The 21,973-nt window shown below is 33.5% G+C and overlaps 1 pseudogene; it reads left to right on the top strand.

Annotated features, from left to right (window-relative positions):
- The first annotated feature begins 1,233 nt into the window (after positions 1-1,233).
- Positions 1,234-2,144, top strand: LOC129939989 (nascent polypeptide-associated complex subunit alpha-like; annotated as a pseudogene).
- Positions 2,145-21,973: the final 19,829 nt, after the last annotated feature.

Raw genomic sequence — 21,973 nt, forward strand, 5'->3', positions numbered from 1 at the left:
GTTGTATTAATTTTAATATAAGACGATTACAACATGTCTCAAAGAAAATCAGAGCAAGCTAAATCTAAGGCAGGGGAAATAATCAATAATAAATTTGTTATTATTATTTTTATTATAATCAAAAAGAAGATGTAAGAATTTTTATAATCTACTATTTGAGTTTTCTATATTTAAATCAATTTTTCAGCGAAGTTATAATCAGCTACAGAGTAATTTTCATGGAAGTATTAAAGTTTTTAGAAAGGTCTTGAAATATTAAGGGATGTTTTTAAATTTCAAGGTAGGTCTTGAAATAGCAAGGGAGGCATTGAAATTTCTGGGGAAGTTTAAGAATTTCAAAAGAGCAGTATCAATGAAGGTGAGTAGATTGTTAGGAAGGTTGAAAATTCTATGAAGTTCTTGAAAAATGAATGGACGCTTTGAAATCTTGGGATATTTCATATATTTATATCAAAGCAGTTCTAGTCATTTCAAAAGAGGGCTTGAAATATCAAGGGAGGTCTGGACTTTTCAAGGAAGGTCTTTCATATGAAGAGAAGTCTTAAAAAATGTATCAAGCATAGTTAAGTTTAAAGAAGTACCGTAATAGTTAGTGCGTAGGACTGTCATAAAGTTTTGTTTCTTGCGGTAAATTAACAAATCCTCCAAGAATAATTCATGTTCTGAAAATTGCTTTACACACATGAATGGTTGCGAGTTGTATGTCACTAGACCATAGTCAGAGAGGAAAAACTAATTGACAGTCCCTTCGAAACCTTTTACCCTCAATTTTTATAGCGTGTTGAATTCGTATCGGCGTATACTTGTTTTCACCTCGGAGAAGAGTAGGTACACAAAAAAAAACATCAGTTCTGTACTTACAACATTTCTCCTATTTGTTTATATTGATAACCAAGAAGGCTAAAGTCTCATTATAATATTTGTAACTCTCATAAATTTCTTTCTTTAATTTTACTAACATCTTGTCGTTTTTAATTTAAAATTAATTCTAGGAAAGCATTTTTGTTTGTCAATAAATAACGGGAAAAGTTAAAACGGTAGATCATGGTGAATTTGTTTTTCTCTAAAATACAGATAGATGGCAGGAACAACCAAAACAGGAAAGAGTGTGTGCAGAAAGGGTGTAACAAGGTTAAGGTTTTTTTAGACTTGACTTTGACTTGACTCCTTTTTGTCAAAAACGTCAGTAATCTACTGAAGGGTGTGAATTTTTTCAGCAGCCGATCAAACCTTGAAAATGTCAGAACTCACTGAAGTTAAATCAGACACCAAAGCTGAAGTCAAGCCAGCAGCAACTTCTGAGAATGCTATTCGTATTGAAGATGACGCCAGCGACAGCGATTCCGAAGAGTTAGAGGACGCCACAGCTGGAGCAACTCAACTCGGTGGTGGAGCAACAGGATTGCCAATTGATTTGGTATCAAAGGCCAAGCAATCCCCTGGTGAGAAAAAATCTCGCAAAATCATGCTGAAGTTGGGTCTGAAGCAAATTCAAGGAGTGAACCGTGTCACCATTCGCAAGTCGAAGAACATCTTGTTTGTCATCAACAACCCAGATGTATACAAGAACACCCGAATTGACACATACATCATCTTCGGAGAGTCAAAGATTGAAGATCTTTCACAGCAAGCTCAAGTAGCAGCAGCCCCGAAATTCAAGGCCCAGGAATCGGCTACTGGTGCATCAGACACCGTAACCACCACTTCCGTGGCACCAATTGCCGAAGAAGATGAAGAGGAGGTCGACGAGACTGGAGTTGATGAAAAGGATATTGAACTTGTTATCACACAGACGAATACCACAAGAGCCAAAGCAAGAATAATAATAACGATATTGTCAATGCAATTATGGAGCTGACAATGTTATAAGCGGAATGGTGTGCAATTCACTTTGTTTCACTTTAATTTGCATTTTCACCGCCTTTTGATCAACAAATTAATTAACACCCAAAACAACAATGAATATAAATTATATTTCAAGTCAACACAACTTAACGCAAAAAAACAAATCTTTTATCCCTTGGTGATATAAATAGCTCTTTTTTCGAGAATCGCGGTTTTATTCGTTCTGTTTCGGATGTAGTTAGTCTGTACTAAGTAACACGATTCATATGCTGTAAGAATTCAATGAATACAAAAATTAACTTAAATTATCTGCAAATACGAGCAAGTAAATATTTTTCATACATTTATTTCAACAGTAATATCTTAACCAATAACTTAACAAATGTAGTAACTTAAATATACTGCATCGAATTAGTTATTTGTGTTACTACAAAAAGCCGAATTAATAGGGTTCTACAATTTACCGGAAATGCAAATATTTATATAAAATATACATATTCTTTGAATTGCGATGTCAATCGACATTTCCTGGATGATAATGTTAACTTCACATTTATTTGTTATGAATTACTTTTTCAGTCTTTTATTTCACCAAAAAAATCAAATATGAAATTTGGCTTATAACTTCAGGTTTAGCCCTAAATTTATTTTTGAATAGTCTAAAGGGTTTTAGCAAACATCATTGAATAAACACCAATGCATTTTCGGAAAAATTGCAGCTAAAATTTTCCCTGACAGACTTTTCCATTTGGCTATAAGACAAGATATAGTTATAGAATAGTGTTTCTGACTGGAAAACTTATACAAATTATTCATTAAGCTTAAATTTTGGTTTGAGAAAAAATTTGTATATTCTTTTTCATAAAGCCACTGAGCTAGATAGAATAGAAATATTTTTACTCTTGTACCAAAGTACTTTTAAGCTTGTGTAGTTAAACCTTTAAAAGCATTTTAGAAACATAAAGAAAAGAGACAACACACAAATAAAACAGGAATGGAAAAAGAGATTAGATGTTTTCAATGTTCCTGTGTTGTTTTATTTTCATGATCCGTGTTTAGATTCTCCACCTTTGAACAGCTGACTACATTCTCCATTTTTCAAAGAGTAAGCACATCTTCTTGCATAAGTATTTGTCCCCACATTGTTGTGTATGGAGTTAACACATTATGCTAGTTGATGTGCAAATCATAGTTTGTAGGCAAAAAGGAAGTAACCGTCGAATTTGATTCTCTCAATAAGTTTTTTCTCTCTGCCCTATTTCTTAAAGGACCGTTCCGCGCAGTGTTACGCTTAATGTATTGATTTTGTATTTAAAGTTTAAAGGTTTTGAGTTACCTAATTAAGAACATTAAAAAGTGTGTTGTCATTCTCTTAGAAATGTCTTACTCGTACTCTAGGCTTGCTTGTTTTAAAAGAGCAATTCTTAATATTTAAGTTCTAAATTACAGCTTCTTATAATAAAAATAATTTAAAGGTAAGATCTCACTGACTCCTAACACAATAATGTGTATGACTCATTATAAAAATCAATCTCTGTACTTACATATATATGTAAATGTCAAAAATATCAATTAAGCTGAAACTACCGCAATCAACTCCACACCTCAAGTTGCCTAAAATTAAAATCCACTTAAAAAGTGACACTTTACCCACAATGGCTAAATATTTTATAAAGTTTGCAAAAAACTGAGAATAAAAATAAACAAAAAATCATGCACTTCAATGCGTTAAATTCCCATGGCAATAAAAACATCAGCAGTCAGATTAATCCAATTTTCCTCGGCATTAGCAGAACAAACCTCCGACACACATATAAACGAGCACTTGAATTCCAAGTGTAAAAAAGCACAGCCTGGTTATGGATGTTTTTTTTCGGTCTTGTTTGCTTTTTTATAGCAAAATAAAAAATTCCCACACGACTTTTTGTGGCCAGAGAAATAAAGATTTTTGTGCTCGTCGTCGCAATAGCAGCCTCAGCAATAGCAGAGCGGTGTAGAAGAAGCAGACAATATGTATGCTACGCGCCGCAGGGAGAATGGATGACAACAGAAAAAAAACGTCTGGAGCAATAAATCCCTTTTTTTCGGGGGGCGCATGAAAGGCAAGAATGTTGCAAAGAATCGGTCATATTTGTAAAACAAATGCGGCCAAATAAAGAAACCACTTAAAGATATCGAGCCCTTCCCGCCATTTTATCGTAAGCGACATTTTCAATAAAAATGAAAACTTAATTATTTAAATTTGCTAATAACACTTAGAGCCTTCAAGGCTTTTGTCATTTCTTACCTTAAGCATAATTAAAAATTTCCAATACTGACTACGGGTACAAGTTGTTTCAAGAACCAGCAGTAAGCTTTTGATTTGTCGTTTACGATAAAATTTATTTTGGGGCTTACAATAAATTTGCGGGAAGGGCTCGATATGAGTTTCACCAGGACCAGGACGAAGAGTCTTCTTTTTGCCTCCTTTTACCCCACTACCACCACCACCGCCAACGCCACTACTGTTGTCATCATAGCCTCCGTTCGTCGTCATTGTCGGTCGTGTGTTGTCATTGCTGAAGCTAGGGCAGAGATTATGAGAGATTCAGGGGTACATTATGGGTTTAGAATCTACACATGGCATGACATGTAAAAGAAAACAAATGAAACTAAATATCCGAGATTGAGGAATTGAAGTGTGTTTTTATTGAGAATGGTGATAATTGGCGTTTTGGGATGACTCAACAAATAATGTATGACATAAACGGCTAGCTTATGAATTTTTTAAAATCAGATTGTGTTACTGGTTCTTTAAAAAATTTGAATTTGTTTTCAAGGTCGTCGGAAATGTCACATAATTATTATGACACTGGCTCGTCGAGTTATCATCCGGGCATTGACGAAAATAAGAGAGGATATTTGGTATGCAAACTTATAAAGAGATGCAATTCCATAAAGCTTCTATAATTCTGATGTGAACACAATTTAAATGTTGAAAAAATTGTTCGAAACTGTCAAATTCTCACTAGAGACATAACGAACAACATTCGTAAAATCTACATTGTCAAATATGTTGACACTCAGCAACAAATTTCTACAGAAGCACCCCAGCCTAATACCTCGGTTATTCTAAATCTTGTCTTCATAATTCTTGATTTTGATAAAAGACGTGATAATATTTGTGATTAGATTAGATAGGGTAAGTATGTATAGCTGGCAGTCACAACTACCCCTTACTGTCCTTCTCAAATAGCACTGGAGAGCGCCGTTTTGATGCCATAAACTATTTAGACCTACGTATTGAAAAATGATATTTTATAACTGATTTGTATTGACAAAATCAAGCTGCAGCCATTCGCCACATTTAGGAAGAAAACAGGTTTTTGATTTCGGGAAGTTCATGAAGATCTTTAAGAAAGGCCAAGGGAAACCAAATTTGCTGCATGCTCTTCCTGGATATAGCAAATCTATAAGACTGGTCTACCTGCGTTTAATTTCTTTTAGAAATATTAGGAAAATATTGCTCTTCATTGCTCCAAGAGGAATATTTACCCTTTCAGCAAGTGAGCTATAAAGGGCAGATCCAATCTCGACATTGTTGGACCAGTATAGAAGATGTAGATTAAAATAAATAAATAAATTAGGTTGACTGACAACTCTCAACCATTCCTATGTTTGAGTACTGTTCTCAGGGATGGAGGGGACCTTTAGTTTATTTGCCGAATCCGAACGGCTAATTTGAGAAAGCGCTTTTTCATGAAAAGAGTTACTCTTGGACAATTTGTCAATTCCTCGCAAGAGGCAGTACCCGTGAATAAAACTTTAGGTGGCACAGGCAGTGATCGAAGTCAAGACCTCTTGCTTGACAGTCCAACGCACTAACCATCATGCCACGGGTACTACTAGAAGATGTAGATTAGATAACCTTAAATCTTACCTAATTTTATATATAAAGATATTAATCATTCGTACTCACCCTCCAAAACCCATTTGACAATATTGTTGTATTTGCAACTTCAACGAAAAGCTGTGAATTTCAACGAACAAGTTTGGCTTGTTTTCCAGAGAAGTTTGTTCGCTTAAGATCTTAGGCAACCCATCGAAAATTTAAATCTTAATTGCTGTGTTTTTACTAACACATTAAAAAAAAAGAAAAGTATTATATTCGAAAACATTTGTATTGCGCTGCGCACTCTCTGTCCTCTTTTTCTGAAACGGTTAAGCTCATGAAAACAAGTTTCAGACAAAAATTTTAGGAAATTATGAGCTTGACTGTTTTGATAATATTGGTTTAAAAAAGGTGAAATGTTTTCCTAATTATAAGAGGTTTAATTTGAAATAGCTAGCTATTTGGGTAGCTGTCAATTTTTGAAAGTATCAGCTTTTTACATTTGACAAGTAGAATTCAAGCCATTACTAAAAATCGAACTCAATTTTCAAGTTTTTCATTTATATATGTACGTTGGTACACTTTTGAAACCTCTTTGAGGCTGGGTGGATGTGTTCGGAGAGTAGTGACTAACACACAAAACATTATGACTTCATTTTAAAACTCAGAATGAACTGTGATATTTCGACAGAATTGCTTTTCAATTAATTTCAGCTTTTATTTAATATTTTTTTTAAATGTCAATTTTTGTATGGTCCTACACAAATGTGTGGCCACTTGGTACCATGTTTAGTACAAGTACCTTCCAGAATAAAATCTGAAAAGTATCTGAAAAAGTCTTCAAAAAAGATACATGTATGAAAAAAATCTTGCATCAAATGCCAGTAGCCCCTAGTTTAAAGAGTTTCGTAGTATCTGCGGTTTTCAGCAAGCGTTTGATATTATATCGTTTTGCTTACATAACCAATACATAGATGTGCAAAACCAAGACCAAAGCTTATCAAGGAATGATTTGGTTAGTTAACGTAGCTTAAAAAGAGGACGGTGTGTATTGCATTTAGCCAAAGTAATGAGCAGAACTGAGTTGTTATTGAATACATTACGTGTTCTTCAAAAATTGATCGAATAACATTGTCTGTTGAGATCAAATTGACGTTAAATACCAGGCATTTGCAATTTCAGCAATATTTTCTTTCTATTTCTGGTTTTAAACGTTGCTTAGCAAAACATCGAACTTTAAGTTCTCTCCTAGTCTTGTAAAAACATATAAGTTGTTTGTTTCTACGAAAACAGAAGCTTTTTAATTATTGTTAACAAATATAGCGCCATCTGTTGCAATTGAAGATCTACATCTACACACATTAAGACCATAACCTACGAACGAACCCCTTCAGTCAGTTCTTATATCATTCAGCTTCTATTTACAAAATTGAAAACTTGGAAACAATTAAATATAAATAATAAAAAATAAAAGATAATAATGCAGAAAGATGCAGACAGGGCTCTCAAGAGAATTGCGTGAGTGAATTGCGTTTTTTTACCATAGCAGTTTTAAAAAAAGGTAAAAATTTTGGCTAACCCTAAATATCTCATGAGCCAAAAACGGTTGAGACTTGAATTCAATTTTATAAAATATATTGTAACGTGATAACAAAAAAATTTATTTTTTGAAAAAATCCAACTAACAACAACAACATCTCGATAATTTTACGAATACAAAATGGTTTTATCTCCAAAACAATTTTGTGAAACGAAAAATAACGTTTTTAACATCTGGTAAGATTTTGAGAAAAATCGAATAGACCTTTTATTTTTTAATAAAAAATAAAAACCTAAAAAAACATTACTCAAAGTTGGTAAAAGTTAAATTTCGACGAAAATATCTTTTCAAAAATTTGAGATTATGGCTTCGAACTAATTTTAACTTATAAGAAATATTGTTTTCAACATTCAGAACAATTTTTAGAAAATCGAATTGACAGTTTTTTTACAAAAAATAAAATCCTAAACAAAAAAATTAATAAAAGTTGGTAAAAATTGATTTACGACTCAAATATATTATCAAAACCTTGACATAGTGGCTTTAAACTACTTTTACCCTTTAAAAATTATTATTGTCAAGATTCAAAAAAAACCTAAAAAAAATACTAAAACTTTTTAAAAATTTACTTTCAACTCAAATAGCTTTTCAAAAATTAAAAATATTGTCTTCAAACTTTTTATTTCACAGAAAATATTGTTCTCGATATTCTGTAGTTTTTTTTTTTTTTTAAATCTAACAGTCCGTTCGATGTTCGGTTCTTGATATCTCTCAAATTAATTTCAATTATCCAATTTGTAAAATTTAAGAAATGATTCTAAAATTGGTAAAAATTTGTTTTCGAAGAAAAAAAAATCTATTTAACAAAACTAAATTTTCAAACTAAACTATTTCTTTATTTGAAAAATATCGTAAGCTCTAGCTCAACGCCCGAATAGATCTATTTTTTATTTTGCTGCGCTTTGACAGCTGACATTTTGTTTTGTCTTCAGAATATATGCATAGTTGCATAGCAGCAATACACTTAAAAAAAGGTAAGTACACTTAAGTAAACTTTCTTCTCTACGCACGAAGTTTGAAGAAACATTACGTTATACAAATTCTTTAGTCCCACTAAATAAAACATGATATCGAAAAATATCGTGAAGTCGGTCAAAACCCCGACCGACCTAACGGGTGGTTGTGGCTTAGCCATGACACTGAATTTTATATTGGCAAAAAGAATGATAGAACTATTTTATAGAATATAATGTTTGTTTTTGGAAAAAAATAGACTTTTTGTAGGTTAAGGGGGTATTCTGGTCTAGAAATTAAAAAAAATCGATTTTTTTTAATTTCTAGACCAGAATACCCCCTTAACCTACAAAAAGTCTATTTTTTTCCAAAAACAAACATTATATTCTATAAAATAGTTCTATCATTCTTTTTGCCAATATAAAATTCAGTGTCATGGCTAAGCCACAACCACCCGTTAGGTCGGTCGGGGTTTTGACCGACTTCACGATATTTTTCGATATCATGTTTTATTTAGTGGGACTAAAGAATTTGTATAACGTAATGTTTCTTCAAACTTCGTGCGTAGAGAAGAAAGTTTACTTAAGTGTACTTACCTTTTTTTAAGTGTATTGCTGCTATGCAACTATGCATATATTCTGAAGACAAAACAAAATGTCAGCTGTCAAAGCGCAGCAAAATAAAAAATAGATCTATTCGGGCGTTGAGCTAGAGCTTACGATATTTTTCAAATAAAGAAATAGTTTAGTTTGAAAATTTAGTTTTGTTAAATAGATTTTTTTTTCTTCGAAAACAAATTTTTACCAATTTTAGAATCATTTCTTAAATTTTACAAATTGGATAATTGAAATTAATTTGAGAGATATCAAGAACCGAACATCGAACGGACTGTTAGATTTAAAAAAAAAAAAAAAACTACAGAATATCGAGAACAATATTTTCTGTGAAATAAAAAGTTTGAAGACAATATTTTTAATTTTTGAAAAGCTATTTGAGTTGAAAGTAAATTTTTAAAAAGTTTTAGTATTTTTTTTAGGTTTTTTTTGAATCTTGACAATAATAATTTTTAAAGGGTAAAAGTAGTTTAAAGCCACTATGTCAAGGTTTTGATAATATATTTGAGTCGTAAATCAATTTTTACCAACTTTTATTAATTTTTTTGTTTAGGATTTTATTTTTTGTAAAAAAACTGTCAATTCGATTTTCTAAAAATTGTTCTGAATGTTGAAAACAATATTTCTTATAAGTTAAAATTAGTTCGAAGCCATAATCTCAAATTTTTGAAAAGATATTTTCGTCGAAATTTAACTTTTACCAACTTTGAGTAATGTTTTTTTAGGTTTTTATTTTTTATTAAAAAATAAAAGGTCTATTCGATTTTTCTCAAAATCTTACCAGATGTTAAAAACGTTATTTTTCGTTTCACAAAATTGTTTTGGAGATAAAACCATTTTGTATTCGTAAAATTATCGAGATGTTGTTGTTGTTAGTTGGATTTTTTCAAAAAATAAATTTTTTTGTTATCACGTTACAATATATTTTATAAAATTGAATTCAAGTCTCAACCGTTTTTGGCTCATGAGATATTTAGGGTTAGCCAAAATTTTTACCTTTTTTTAAAACTGCTATGGTAAAAAAACGCAATTCACTCACGCAATTCTCTTGAGAGCCCTGTCTGCATCTTTCTGCATTATTATCTTTTATTTTTTATTATTTATATTTAATTGTTTCCAAGTTTTCAATTTTGTAAATAGAAGCTGAATGATATAAGAACTGACTGAAGGGGTTCGTTCGTAGGTTATGGTCTTAATGTGTGTAGATGTAGATCTTCAATTGCAACAGATGGCGCTATATTTGTTAACAATAATTAAAAAGCTTCTGTTTTCGTAGAAACAAACAACTTATATGTTTTTACAAGACTAGGAGAGAACTTAAAGTTCGATGTTTTGCTAAGCAACGTTTAAAACCAGAAATAGAAAGAAAATATTGCTGAAATTGCAAATGCCTGGTATTTAACGTCAATTTGATCTCAACAGACAATGTTATTCGATCAATTTTTGAAGAACACGTAATGTATTCAATAACAACTCAGTTCTGCTCATTACTTTGGCTAAATGCAATACACACCGTCCTCTTTTTAAGCTACGTTAACTAACCAAATCATTCCTTGATAAGCTTTGGTCTTGGTTTTGCACATCTATGTATTGGTTATGTAAGCAAAACGATATAATATCAAACGCTTGCTGAAAACCGCAGATACTACGAAACTCTTTAAACTAGGGGCTACTGGCATTTGATGCAAGATTTTTTTCATACATGTATCTTTTTTGAAGACTTTTTCAGATACTTTTCAGATTTTATTCTGGAAGGTACTTGTACTAAACATGGTACCAAGTGGCCACACATTTGTGTAGGACCATACAAAAATTGACATTTAAAAAAAATATTAAATAAAAGCTGAAATTAATTGAAAAGCAATTCTGTCGAAATATCACAGTTCATTCTGAGTTTTAAAATGAAGTCATAATGTTTTGTGTGTTAGTCACTACTCTCCGAACACATCCACCCAGCCTCAAAGAGGTTTCAAAAGTGTACCAACGTACATATATAAATGAAAAACTTGAAAATTGAGTTCGATTTTTAGTAATGGCTTGAATTCTACTTGTCAAATGTAAAAAGCTGATACTTTCAAAAATTGACAGCTACCCAAATAGCTAGCTATTTCAAATTAAACCTCTTATAATTAGGAAAACATTTCACCTTTTTTAAACCAATATTATCAAAACAGTCAAGCTCATAATTTCCTAAAATTATATATTATATTATATGCATATTATATTATATGCATAGTTGCATAGCAGCAATACACTTAAAAAAAGGTAAGTACACTTAAGTAAACTTTCTTCTCTACGCACGAAGTTTGAAGAAACATTACGTTATACAAATTCTTTAGTCCCACTAAATAAAACATGATATCGAAAAATATCGTGAAGTCGGTCAAAACCCCGACCGACCTAACGGGTGGTTGTGGCTTAGCCATGACACTGAATTTTATATTGGCAAAAAGAATGATAGAACTATTTTATAGAATATAATGTTTGTTTTTGGAAAAAAATAGACTTTTTGTAGGTTAAGGGGGTATTCTGGTCTAGAAATTAAAAAAAATCGATTTTTTTTTCTTTTCATATTTTCATAGTTTAACTATTTAAGAATATGTCTACTAGAGGATTTTCCCAAATTCAAATTATTTTCGGAGAAATAAGTATTTTGCTGAGCAGCCATCCAAATCGGTTGGGCTGCAACTAATAGAACAAAAGACATAATGGGGTACTTTAAACGCGTTTTTCTCAGAACTGTCTTTTTGAATCTGATACCCACGATTTCTCAGGTTCTGCCGAACCGATTTACTTGAAATTTTAAGAAAGTCTTCTTTAGGGACTTGTCTACGTCCGGAACTACGGCCATCCCCAAATTTTTATTTTTACTATTTTTAACAAATCGAAGAATGTTCAAAAAAAATGGTAAATTTTTTGTATTTTTCTTTAGACAGCCGCCATTTTGTAAAAAAAAATGTTTGTAACTTTTCCGTAGTTCCAGACATTGCGACATTATTGTAGATTAATAATCTTTTTTAGTTTTTGATTTCAGATTTCTAGGAGAGTTAAAATCGTGGGTATGGTCACGCACCAAATTTTTGAGACGCACTACTCTATCAGCTGATAACTAACGGAATTTTTATTTTTTTTTTACTTTTTTATTTTTTTTGTATGCTTCTAATGTGAATAAATAATGTATAAAAAAATTGATGGTAAAATTGTAGCTTGCTTTTTTCTACAGCACTTCAAAAATTACATAAAATTCATGTCTCTAGACCAGAATACCCCCTTAAGCTGCAAGTTAATAAATACACATGTACAAGTAAATTGTTCTCAAAAACAATAGATAAATAGAAGAAAATATAAATGATGACTGTTAAGAAATTTATTATGACGATGATGATGATGACTGTGATGATTAAATAAAAATTATCGACACCATGCGAAGGACACACAAAGCTTCAAGCAGACTCAGAGTCAGTTAACACTTGCCATGTCAGTGGCAAACAGTATACTCAGGCCTACATATTTATGTAGTCGTTGTCTGCAAAACGCATCAGCAATTTTATTTTTCCGAATCTGAAACTGAACAATCGTTAGCTTAAGGGATGTAAGATGATGATGATATAAATAATGACGACGATGATACGGTGCGAATTTTCGTCCTGACAGTTGCAAACGCTCTGATGCCACCACTTATATCTACAAGAGGGTAGGAAGAAAAATGATTATCGAGCTTCCAACCCTCCTTTCCGTGATGGACGGACAGTAGGTATCATTGGCATTTCGGTAAATGGTGTGAATTGTTTGTCATTTTGCGTGATTGATGAAGAGAGTATATTGTATCTGCGATTTTCTGCTACGAGTTATGATATTCCATTCCCAACCCACATACGCCTTTAGCGCGTGCAATGCATTGCGGCAGAGACAGATATCTTTGAGTTACAAAGGATTGTATTTTATCAACAACAAAAAATATATTCAAATGAATTTTTTGGTTAATAAACAAAAACAAAATCAAAAATTCAGAATTTTTAAACCACCAGAAATATTCGAGCCATATTCCTTCTATACACCAAAAAGATGAATTTCAATCAATTGAATTCGGTATAACCGACAGGTGAGGTGACTGTTATTCTTGTTGTCGACGCGACGCGATGAGGGCCATCAGCCAGGTATGTAGGTACATAAGTATAATCTGGGTGTCAGCTGATGGGGAGAGAACTTTGACTCCTTGCCATCACCATCCATCAGGTGTATTTTGACTTATTTTGAATAATTTTATGAGTATATTTTTGTGTTGTTATATCCTTTTGTTCGAGTTAATATTCAATTTAAGCTAAAAACTTCCCTTTCCTCAAAACTGAAGGTAGGTATATCAGCGAAGGAGAAGCGATGATGGCGCATAAAATTCACCGAACAATGTAAAACACAATGAAAATATTCAGCAGACCGCAGAACAGATCTATCGCCAGTTGCTCTGTTATAAATATTAATGATGACACTGTCCTCGACAACAACGTGATGCTGATGGTCTCTTCAATTGTGTCTATATTATAAAGGTCGCGTCCACACGAGGGGAATAGTACAGTGGGTCCTTGAAGGGTTAAGCTAAAAGTGTTAAATCCAAGGGTTGAATGTTATTCGATTTCTTGAAGATATCACATGGAAATTCTGCCATTCTCTCAATGTTAATTCTTTTCGACACACCAACGTTTCGCATTGGCTTGGATAAGTTAAAAACGTATTGTGAGTAAGACAGTGATTGACTGGCTATCAACGAATTAAAAAAGAATCAGTGAATTCCAAAATGAGTCACTAAATACTCTTTATGATGTTTAAATGGTAGATATGTGCACTCAAGAGGACACAAGCGTCCACAGGTTTCTCTCAAAGCGCACCTCTGTCTATCAACTCCTACTCTCACCTCCCTGCGGTGAACATCGGGTGCCTAGTACCTCAACTGGAGATTGGATTCTAACCCCAGTGGAAAGTTGATGGGGGCAGCAAACGAGAGAGGGGGGGAGAGCGGATGAATTTTCGAGATGGCATCAACGGTGGCGTCTACAGTTCTAGTAAAGTTGAACTACTTAGTGAACACCTTATAGGGCTTCTTCGACATTTTCGGAGCCCAGGCCTGTAGAAGCAGTTTTCTCCGGCTCACCGTCCTTGGAGTTATACTAAGGATCTGGCCCTCCAGATTGGGGGTTGTGCCGTTGGGGTGACTTCCTGGCCACGGAAAAAATACCTTAGTTGCGAAGCACTGACAAGCCTCGGATACGGACGGATTCACTGTTGACAACCCACGAAAACGAACTTCGGATCTGTATGTGGAATGTTAGGTCCCTTAACAAATCAAGTGCAGCCGAACAACTAGCGGAAGCCCTAAACTGCTGCAAGGCAGATATTACTGCCAACCAAGAAGTGCGATGGGATGGACCGGGCTAACGCAAACTAAAAGATTGAGATACATATTATGGCGAATGCTAACGATAACAAAGACAGCGTCTATTTGGGTGTGGATTTGTTGTTGGAATTAGACTCAGGCAAAAAGTCTTGAGTTTCAACACTGTGAGCGAGCGCATCACGACAATCCGCATCAAGGCTAAATTCGCCAACATAAGCCTAATATGCGCGCATGCCCCACGGAGAAGAAAGATGAAGACACCAAAAACATATTCTTCGAGCTCTTGGACAAGACTTATGACATTCAAATTATCTTATTAGATTTTAACGCCAAGCTATGAAGAGAAGACATCTTTGGTGGCACAATCGGGAGATAATGCCCCGATAGCCTTCAAAAAACTAACGTGTTATCCATTTTGCGGTTTTAAAAGTATAGGGCTGTAATTCGAAATCTATCAAACTAACTTGTAAAACCAATTTTTTTCAGTTGAAAGTCTGAAATTTAAGAGAATGGATCTCTTAACTATCGAACAACGCATAACAATTGTTAAATACTACTTCAAAAATGATGATTTTGCAACAGCCACATATCTTTACAGCCACATGCTTTAAAAAGAGATTATATGAAAAGATTTATTAATAAATTTGAAATTTGCCAAAAGCATTCTCAGAAATTAAGACTGTCTTTAGGCACATCATGGCGTATTTTGCATTTGACTCTACGACTACATTCATATAATGTCCACCTCACACAACAACTTAAGCCAAATGACCGTTCAAAACGTCGTAGAATGGGCGCTTTAACAACAGGCGGTAGATGGCGATGTTGGATTTGGGATTCTATGAATCATGAAGTAATTGAAGAGAAGACATTACAACTACAAAAGGCCATTGTTTGGTGTGCTCTTAGGTCCGTGAATGTTATTGGACCTTCCTTCTTCAAAATCGACGATGGAACGGCTGTAACCGTCAATTCGGAGCGTTATGGTTATATGATAACCGAATTTTGTCTTCCTGCTATTGAAGAATACGAAGTGAAGAATATGTGGTTTCAACAAGACCGTGCCACATACCAGACAACTCAAGCGAATGACTTAGTTGCAATAGACATCTCCTGGCTGAGAATATTCTAGTCGTCTCGATATCAAGTTGCCACCAAGAACATTCGATTTGATACCGCTGGACGTTCTTTTGTGGTGCTACGTAAAAAACCGTGTTTATGCAGATAAACCTTTCACTCTTGAGCAGGTTTCACTATGACATTCTACAAGTTATGGTTGTGATACTGCGCAATATGTCTTCTTTGTTTATGAATTAAGCCCAAACCGCCTCTACGGAATTTCATCATGCTATTTGTACGTTCCTTTTACTTAAATAATGCAATCCTAATGAAAGTCCACGCTCCATGAATAAATAACTTACAATTTTAAGGTTCTGCCTTTAAATACACATCCACCCAATTCATCATTCATCATAAACAAGATTCCAAATACAAGAAAAGTGAGTGAATACCAACTTCCCTCAGTGAATCATTTTTTGCCTAGATTCTATTTTGAGTTTTCAAATGCCTAACACCCTAATGAATTTTATTATTCTGCAAAACTTAGAAGTGGTATTTTTCACTAATGCCTCTTATGTAAACTGTGATTTTTTAAGAGCTTGAAAACTTTTTTTAAAAAAAAAAACGCATAAAATTTGCAAAATCTTATCGATTCTTTATTTGAAACGTTAAATTGGTCCATGACATTTACTTTTTGAAGATAATTTCATTTAAATTTTGACCGCGGCTGCGTCTTAGGTGGTCCATTCGGAAAGTCCAATTTTGGGTAACTTTTTCGAGCATTTCGGCCGGAATAGCCCGAATTTCTTCGGAAATGTTGTCTTCCAAAGCTGGAATAGTTGCTGACTTATTTGTGTAGACTTTAGACTTGACGTAGCCCCACAAAAAATAGTCTAAAGGCGTCAAATCGCATGATCTTGGTGGCCAACTTACCGGTCCATTCCTTGAGATGAATTGTTCTCCGAAGTTTTCCCTCAAAATGGCCATATTCGACGTTGTGGCAGATCGTTTGGCTTCAGTTCTTGCACGAGCTGTATTTTATACGGTTTTACACCAAGATCTTTGCGTAAAATCTTCCATGTGGTCGAATAACACAAACCCAATTGCTGCGAACGGCGACGAATCGACATTTCACGGTCTTCAGGAACACTCTCAGAAACAGACGCAATATTCTCTTCTGTACGCATTCTTGTGGTTGGTTTAATGTCCAATAAAGTTAACTGAGTGCGAAACTTGGTCACAATCGCATTAATTGTTTGCTCACTTGGTCGATTATGTAGACCATAAATCGGACGTAAAGTGCGAAACACATTTCGAACCGAACACTGATTTTGGTAATAAAATTCAATGATTTGCAAGCGTTGGTCGTTAGTAAATCTATTCATGATGAAATGTCAAAGCATACTGAGCATCTTTCACTTTGACACCATGTCTGAAATCCCGCGTGATCTGTCAAATACTAATGCATGAAAATCCTAACCACAAAAAAATCACCCTTTATTTGTAGGTGGTTACGACCGACACCCCTTAAGCAAAAATCAAAACGTTTTGATTTTTTTCTTTTCTTCCAGCAAAAGACTTACTTTTGTGCGAAATTAGAAAATTCTGATTCGTCAGTTACTGTTTTAATCGATTTTAGAAGTAGTGTATCTCAGAAACTCATATGTTACCGATTCTGTTATTAAATGTCAAACCTAACAGTTTTTGTTTATAATTCTTTAAATGTTAGAAAATATTGAAATATTTTCCTTTGGATCAATTACTTCTATGACTTTTTTAAACTTGAAGTCAACTCCTCTTAATGACCCCTCTGAGTCAACACTGTTATTTATTTAAAATTTATACTCATTCCCAGCCATCCCCATCAGCAGCCAGAAGGTTATAGGTAGAAAGGTACTCAAACCCGGGGTTTTCAGTTTCAGTTTTATACGTTGCCAAAAGAAGTGAATTGAAAGTATGTAAATGTTCCTACGATATTTTCTATTAGAAGTAATTTATCAAAATAATCTCCTCCCCATCACCAACCTCCTTGATGTCTCTGCCAAACAAAGACCACCACCACCACCACCATCCGCACGATGTGATGATGCCTTATACTTGCCTAGACAAACAAACAAGAACGACAACAGAAAATTAAGATGAAACTCCTTATATTCCGGTCATATACAAAAGATAGAAAACCAGAAAAATCATCATCACCAAAAGATTCCACATGGAGTGGGCAGTGTAGCCGTAGTTATATCCTGATGCCAAAGCCATTAACGGTTCTGTTTCCACGTAATAAAATGAAGTTCCGCAAAAAGGTCACCACGACCACGGTGCGTACACATTGGGTAGGTACATGGTAAGCCTACGTGAATTTAGGTTTTACAGAGAGCTAATTGAAACATTTTCAGGCAACTTTCCCACAGAAAATGTTTGTTGTCCTTCCGATGGACGAAACCGTATACGCAGTTCGTTGAGACAATCTGCAGGGATCCCCACCATCAAATTATATTAGACGAATATGAAGCCACTTGCAAAAGACCATCGTCGCATTGAAGGGGGGCGAAATGGACATAGTGAACGGACGGACGGTCGTTGATTGTGTTGGATTGGCACGGCCGGCAGTGAGAAAGTCCTCAGTCCTCGCATTGGATTGATGGATGCGGATAAAAATGTGATATCCCTGGTCTAGGGAATGGGGCTGTCCTGTCGGCTGTGAGACAATTGGCTTTGCTATCATTAGTTTTCTGGATACTTAACGATGATGGCCTTAATTATATCCTTTTTCCTAATTTCCTCTCTAAGTTGATTGTTTTTATTTCCATGTTCATTTTTTTCTGTTTTTGTTTTTCTTTTCATTTGGTTGGTTGGGCCTCCCTTAACTTTTGAGATGAAGCAAAGGCATTTTTAGTTTCTGCATTTGTTCTCCGTCACCCCTGTGTCTTATGTTTACAGCCGGATATGGAAGACTAACATCAAATACTTATAGACTGGTAAAAGAATAGCGTATATGTTTCCTTTTCGTTTTGGATGTTGTTAATGCTTAACGCTATATGCGAAGATGATGTTGATTAGAGCTGTCAAAGTAACGTTAAAATGAGTACCCGTATGTATACGTTACTTTTGGTATAAATATTCGGTACAAATGTATCGTTACTAGTTACTTTCGTTACTTTCATTGAAATTGGTATTTTCGTTAAAAGTGTATTAGGCACATATTTCAGATGCACAAGAGCACAAGCCAAATGATGCATTTTTGTTTAAAATTGTACATAAACACAAAGATAGTTTGTGTATGTGTTAATTTGAATGCAGCTGATATTAGTTTTCTCAGCACAGTGAGCGGAAAATATGAAGTAAATATTGAGAGAAACTTAAATAAAAGATATTAAATGTGTTGCATTGAAAAATATATATTTAAATTTTTGTCATTTTATCTTTTTTGATATTTTTTCTTTTAAAGAGCCAAATTATACTTCCATTGTATGGGCTTTGCATTTGCATTACATTCGTAACCTGATATATTTGGAATTTCTTGGACATCTTCGCAAGTTTAGATAGGGATACTTCTAGAAGGCGTTGGAGAAGGTTGCACATTTGGGATTGAAATAGATTCATACGCCGATAGATGTTTAGACAGTAAATATTTTTTTAAATTTGTAACTGAACCACCTTTAACAGAATAACATGAATGGCACAAATCACACTTAACCTTGTCGCGTTCACGACTGTCTTGAATAGGACTATTAAAGTTCCAAAGTTTACTTCTTTTTCGCTCCATTTGATACACTTACTAATTTAAATTTGAGATTTTTCACTTAAAAAACAACGACTCCAAAGTACCTAAATTCAGTTCGAGATTTCCCACTAACTAAAAAAGTAACGACGTTTAAAGTAACTAAATTCAAAAAATATCAATACTGACACAAAGTAATGGTAACATAAGTAAATGATGCAAAACAAACAAATAACAACAACACCAAAAAAAGAAAAAAATAATATCAATACCATATATAAGAGAAAGGGAGATAGAAAACCAAACTGTCAAAATAAATTTTGCCTACAATTAGAAGCTAGTGCAGCGGAATGTTGTTTTTTCTCATTTCAATTTGAACTCCGCATTGTCTATCTCTCATCCTACAGCCTACAACAGATACGAAAAATGAAAAGAGACGTTACCCATTACAATAAAAACGCACACTTTACTTATACTACTCAACTACTTAGCTATATGTACATGTTAACTCAACTCACATATGACACACACAGTTCACAGAAAAACGAAACACAGCACACTATCACAGGATACATTATGACGGTGTTATACCACTTTCTATGCTGGTATGTTATGCGTCATTTAGTATGAAATAACTACCTAAACAAAAGTAACTAGATCATAAAAGTAACGACATTTATTTTAGAGTACCGAAACGTTACTCGGTACAAACTAAAATACCCGTTACTAAGTAACGAATACATACGATTTGCTACAGCTCTAATGTTGATGATGTTGCTTTGCTACCTCTGGAAAAGTTCCAAAAATCCAGGGGCTGATGCGCTGGCTGGAGCGTTCAGCCTCTGCCTTAAGGATGTGATTGATTGTTTTTATATGTAAATATAGTGAGGAATTAATCAATGCTAATGACAGATATCCTTAACTTGAAGAATGAAGAAGATAACAAATCGTTGAGCATTTAAAGCAATGAATTGATGACATGACAGTGAGCGGTGGTGTCGGCGGCAGCGACCGGTCTTTTTGCATACATATTTATGTATGTTTTACTCCTTTGGAAGGTAGGTATATTTTGTTGGAATATTTTTAAAACTCTTTTGAGAACTGGTTATAGTAATTGAATTTGAAAATAAGCCCTTAAAAATTGTATCAAGACAGATCACATTTAAGACCAACAAAATAAGTTAGTATAAGGTACTAATACTTAACTAAATTGAGGCAGTTGGGAGCAATTATGTTCTAAAACAAGACTTTTTTTTCTGTTCTGGATGACCTATTTAAATATTGTCTCGTTTACACCGATAAGTTTTTATGTATGTACCTACTCTAATTCATTTAATAAACTTTGAAAAAGAATTCGAATCTCCTCTTTTAATTTTAGAATAAAAGATTTTTAAAGGTCATATACAAATAATATGTAACATTTGTCTGTCTATCTCTCACTGAAACTGCTCAAATTTTCTTTTATTTTCCATAGGTTTTGAAGACCTTTAATATGGAATGTTTTTGACTTAGCCAGTAAATACATATTAGAATTAAAATATTCCATTTTAAACAACCTCCATTACGTCGCATTAAATTTTGCCTAAATAACATTTTAAAGATTGAAGTGAAAAATTGGGTTCGAATAAAATCTTAAATTATTCATTAATTTTTAGTGAAATATGATGCTCATTACATTTTTTGTACTATTTATAAATTTTCTAAAAATTTGGTTATTTTAAAATGCTGAAAATATTAAAATCAGAAACTGTCCACAAGTGATGCTTTAAAAACAGATTTAAAGTAGTTTAACATGAAAACTGTTAGCAAATTCCGAATTATTTTTCGAAAATCGTTAGAGCAGTTGCTTAGAGCTTATTAATATGTGTTTTGGATTTGATTTTCGTGAAAATGTTGACCTATTTCCGAGATATGGAACTTTAAAAAAAAACTGTCAATCTTTTTAAAAATCCAAAAAACAAACAATGAAATTTTTGATCATCAATGATATCATTGAGACATTTAACAGCTTGTGGGAAAAAAATGATTGAAGTCGGTTCATTAGTTCTTGAGAAAACTTAACTAAAAACAAAATTACGTTTTTATTGGGGTACCCTTCTGTAAAAATACAAAATTATATTTTTTTTTTTTGAAAGAAGCCAAATAAGTGAAGAACGTTTTATGGCAAATTGAATGGCTCGTTTTTGAGAAATTTCAAACAAATTTCGATTTCTTACCAAACATTTTGTATTGGTCTACTGTGATTTTTAGTCTCAAATGAAAAAAACGCCTAATGCGAAACTTCTTAAAAACTTAATTTCCAAGTTTGAAATCAATCGAGTTCATTGTTTGGGTTGTACGGGCGAGGACAGCCAGACAGACGGACGGAATCAGGGGACCCCCATCTTCGACTTTTCTACCATAGTAATAAAATATAACATTGTTAAATTGCATACTCTTGGTGTTATTTAATTACGGAACCAGGCTACTTCTCACACAGTAAAGTCATAATTGATAGTATTGTATAGTTTGTTATTCCAAACTATTTCATACCTAGTACCGTCGAAGTCATAACCTTCAAGGGCAGATCATAAAATAAATCGGTTATTATTCCACTTTATAGCTCCAAATTGAGTGTGGGCGTCTCCATCTTCAAAGAAGTAATAAGGAACACGATTACTTCTTTGTAACACGACAAACAGTTGATTTGTCTGAATGCGACTCTTAACTTTTCGGTAACTTGTAGACTCTGTAATTTGTTTTCTTTACATAGCCATAAAGTGAGAAATGGGAGTCGAAAAACCAATATTTATTGTCTGTTATTTCAAAATTTAAGAAGCAGGGTTTCCATGTTTTCAAAAACAAAGAAAAAAACTCCTGTGTTTTCCCGAATACAAAATTTAATCATTTCAAACTTTTTTGACATTTTCATTTTACTCTA

Source organism: Eupeodes corollae, chromosome 1 (genome assembly GCF_945859685.1).
Source record: "Eupeodes corollae chromosome 1, idEupCoro1.1, whole genome shotgun sequence".
NCBI lineage: Eukaryota > Metazoa > Arthropoda > Insecta > Diptera > Syrphidae > Eupeodes > Eupeodes corollae.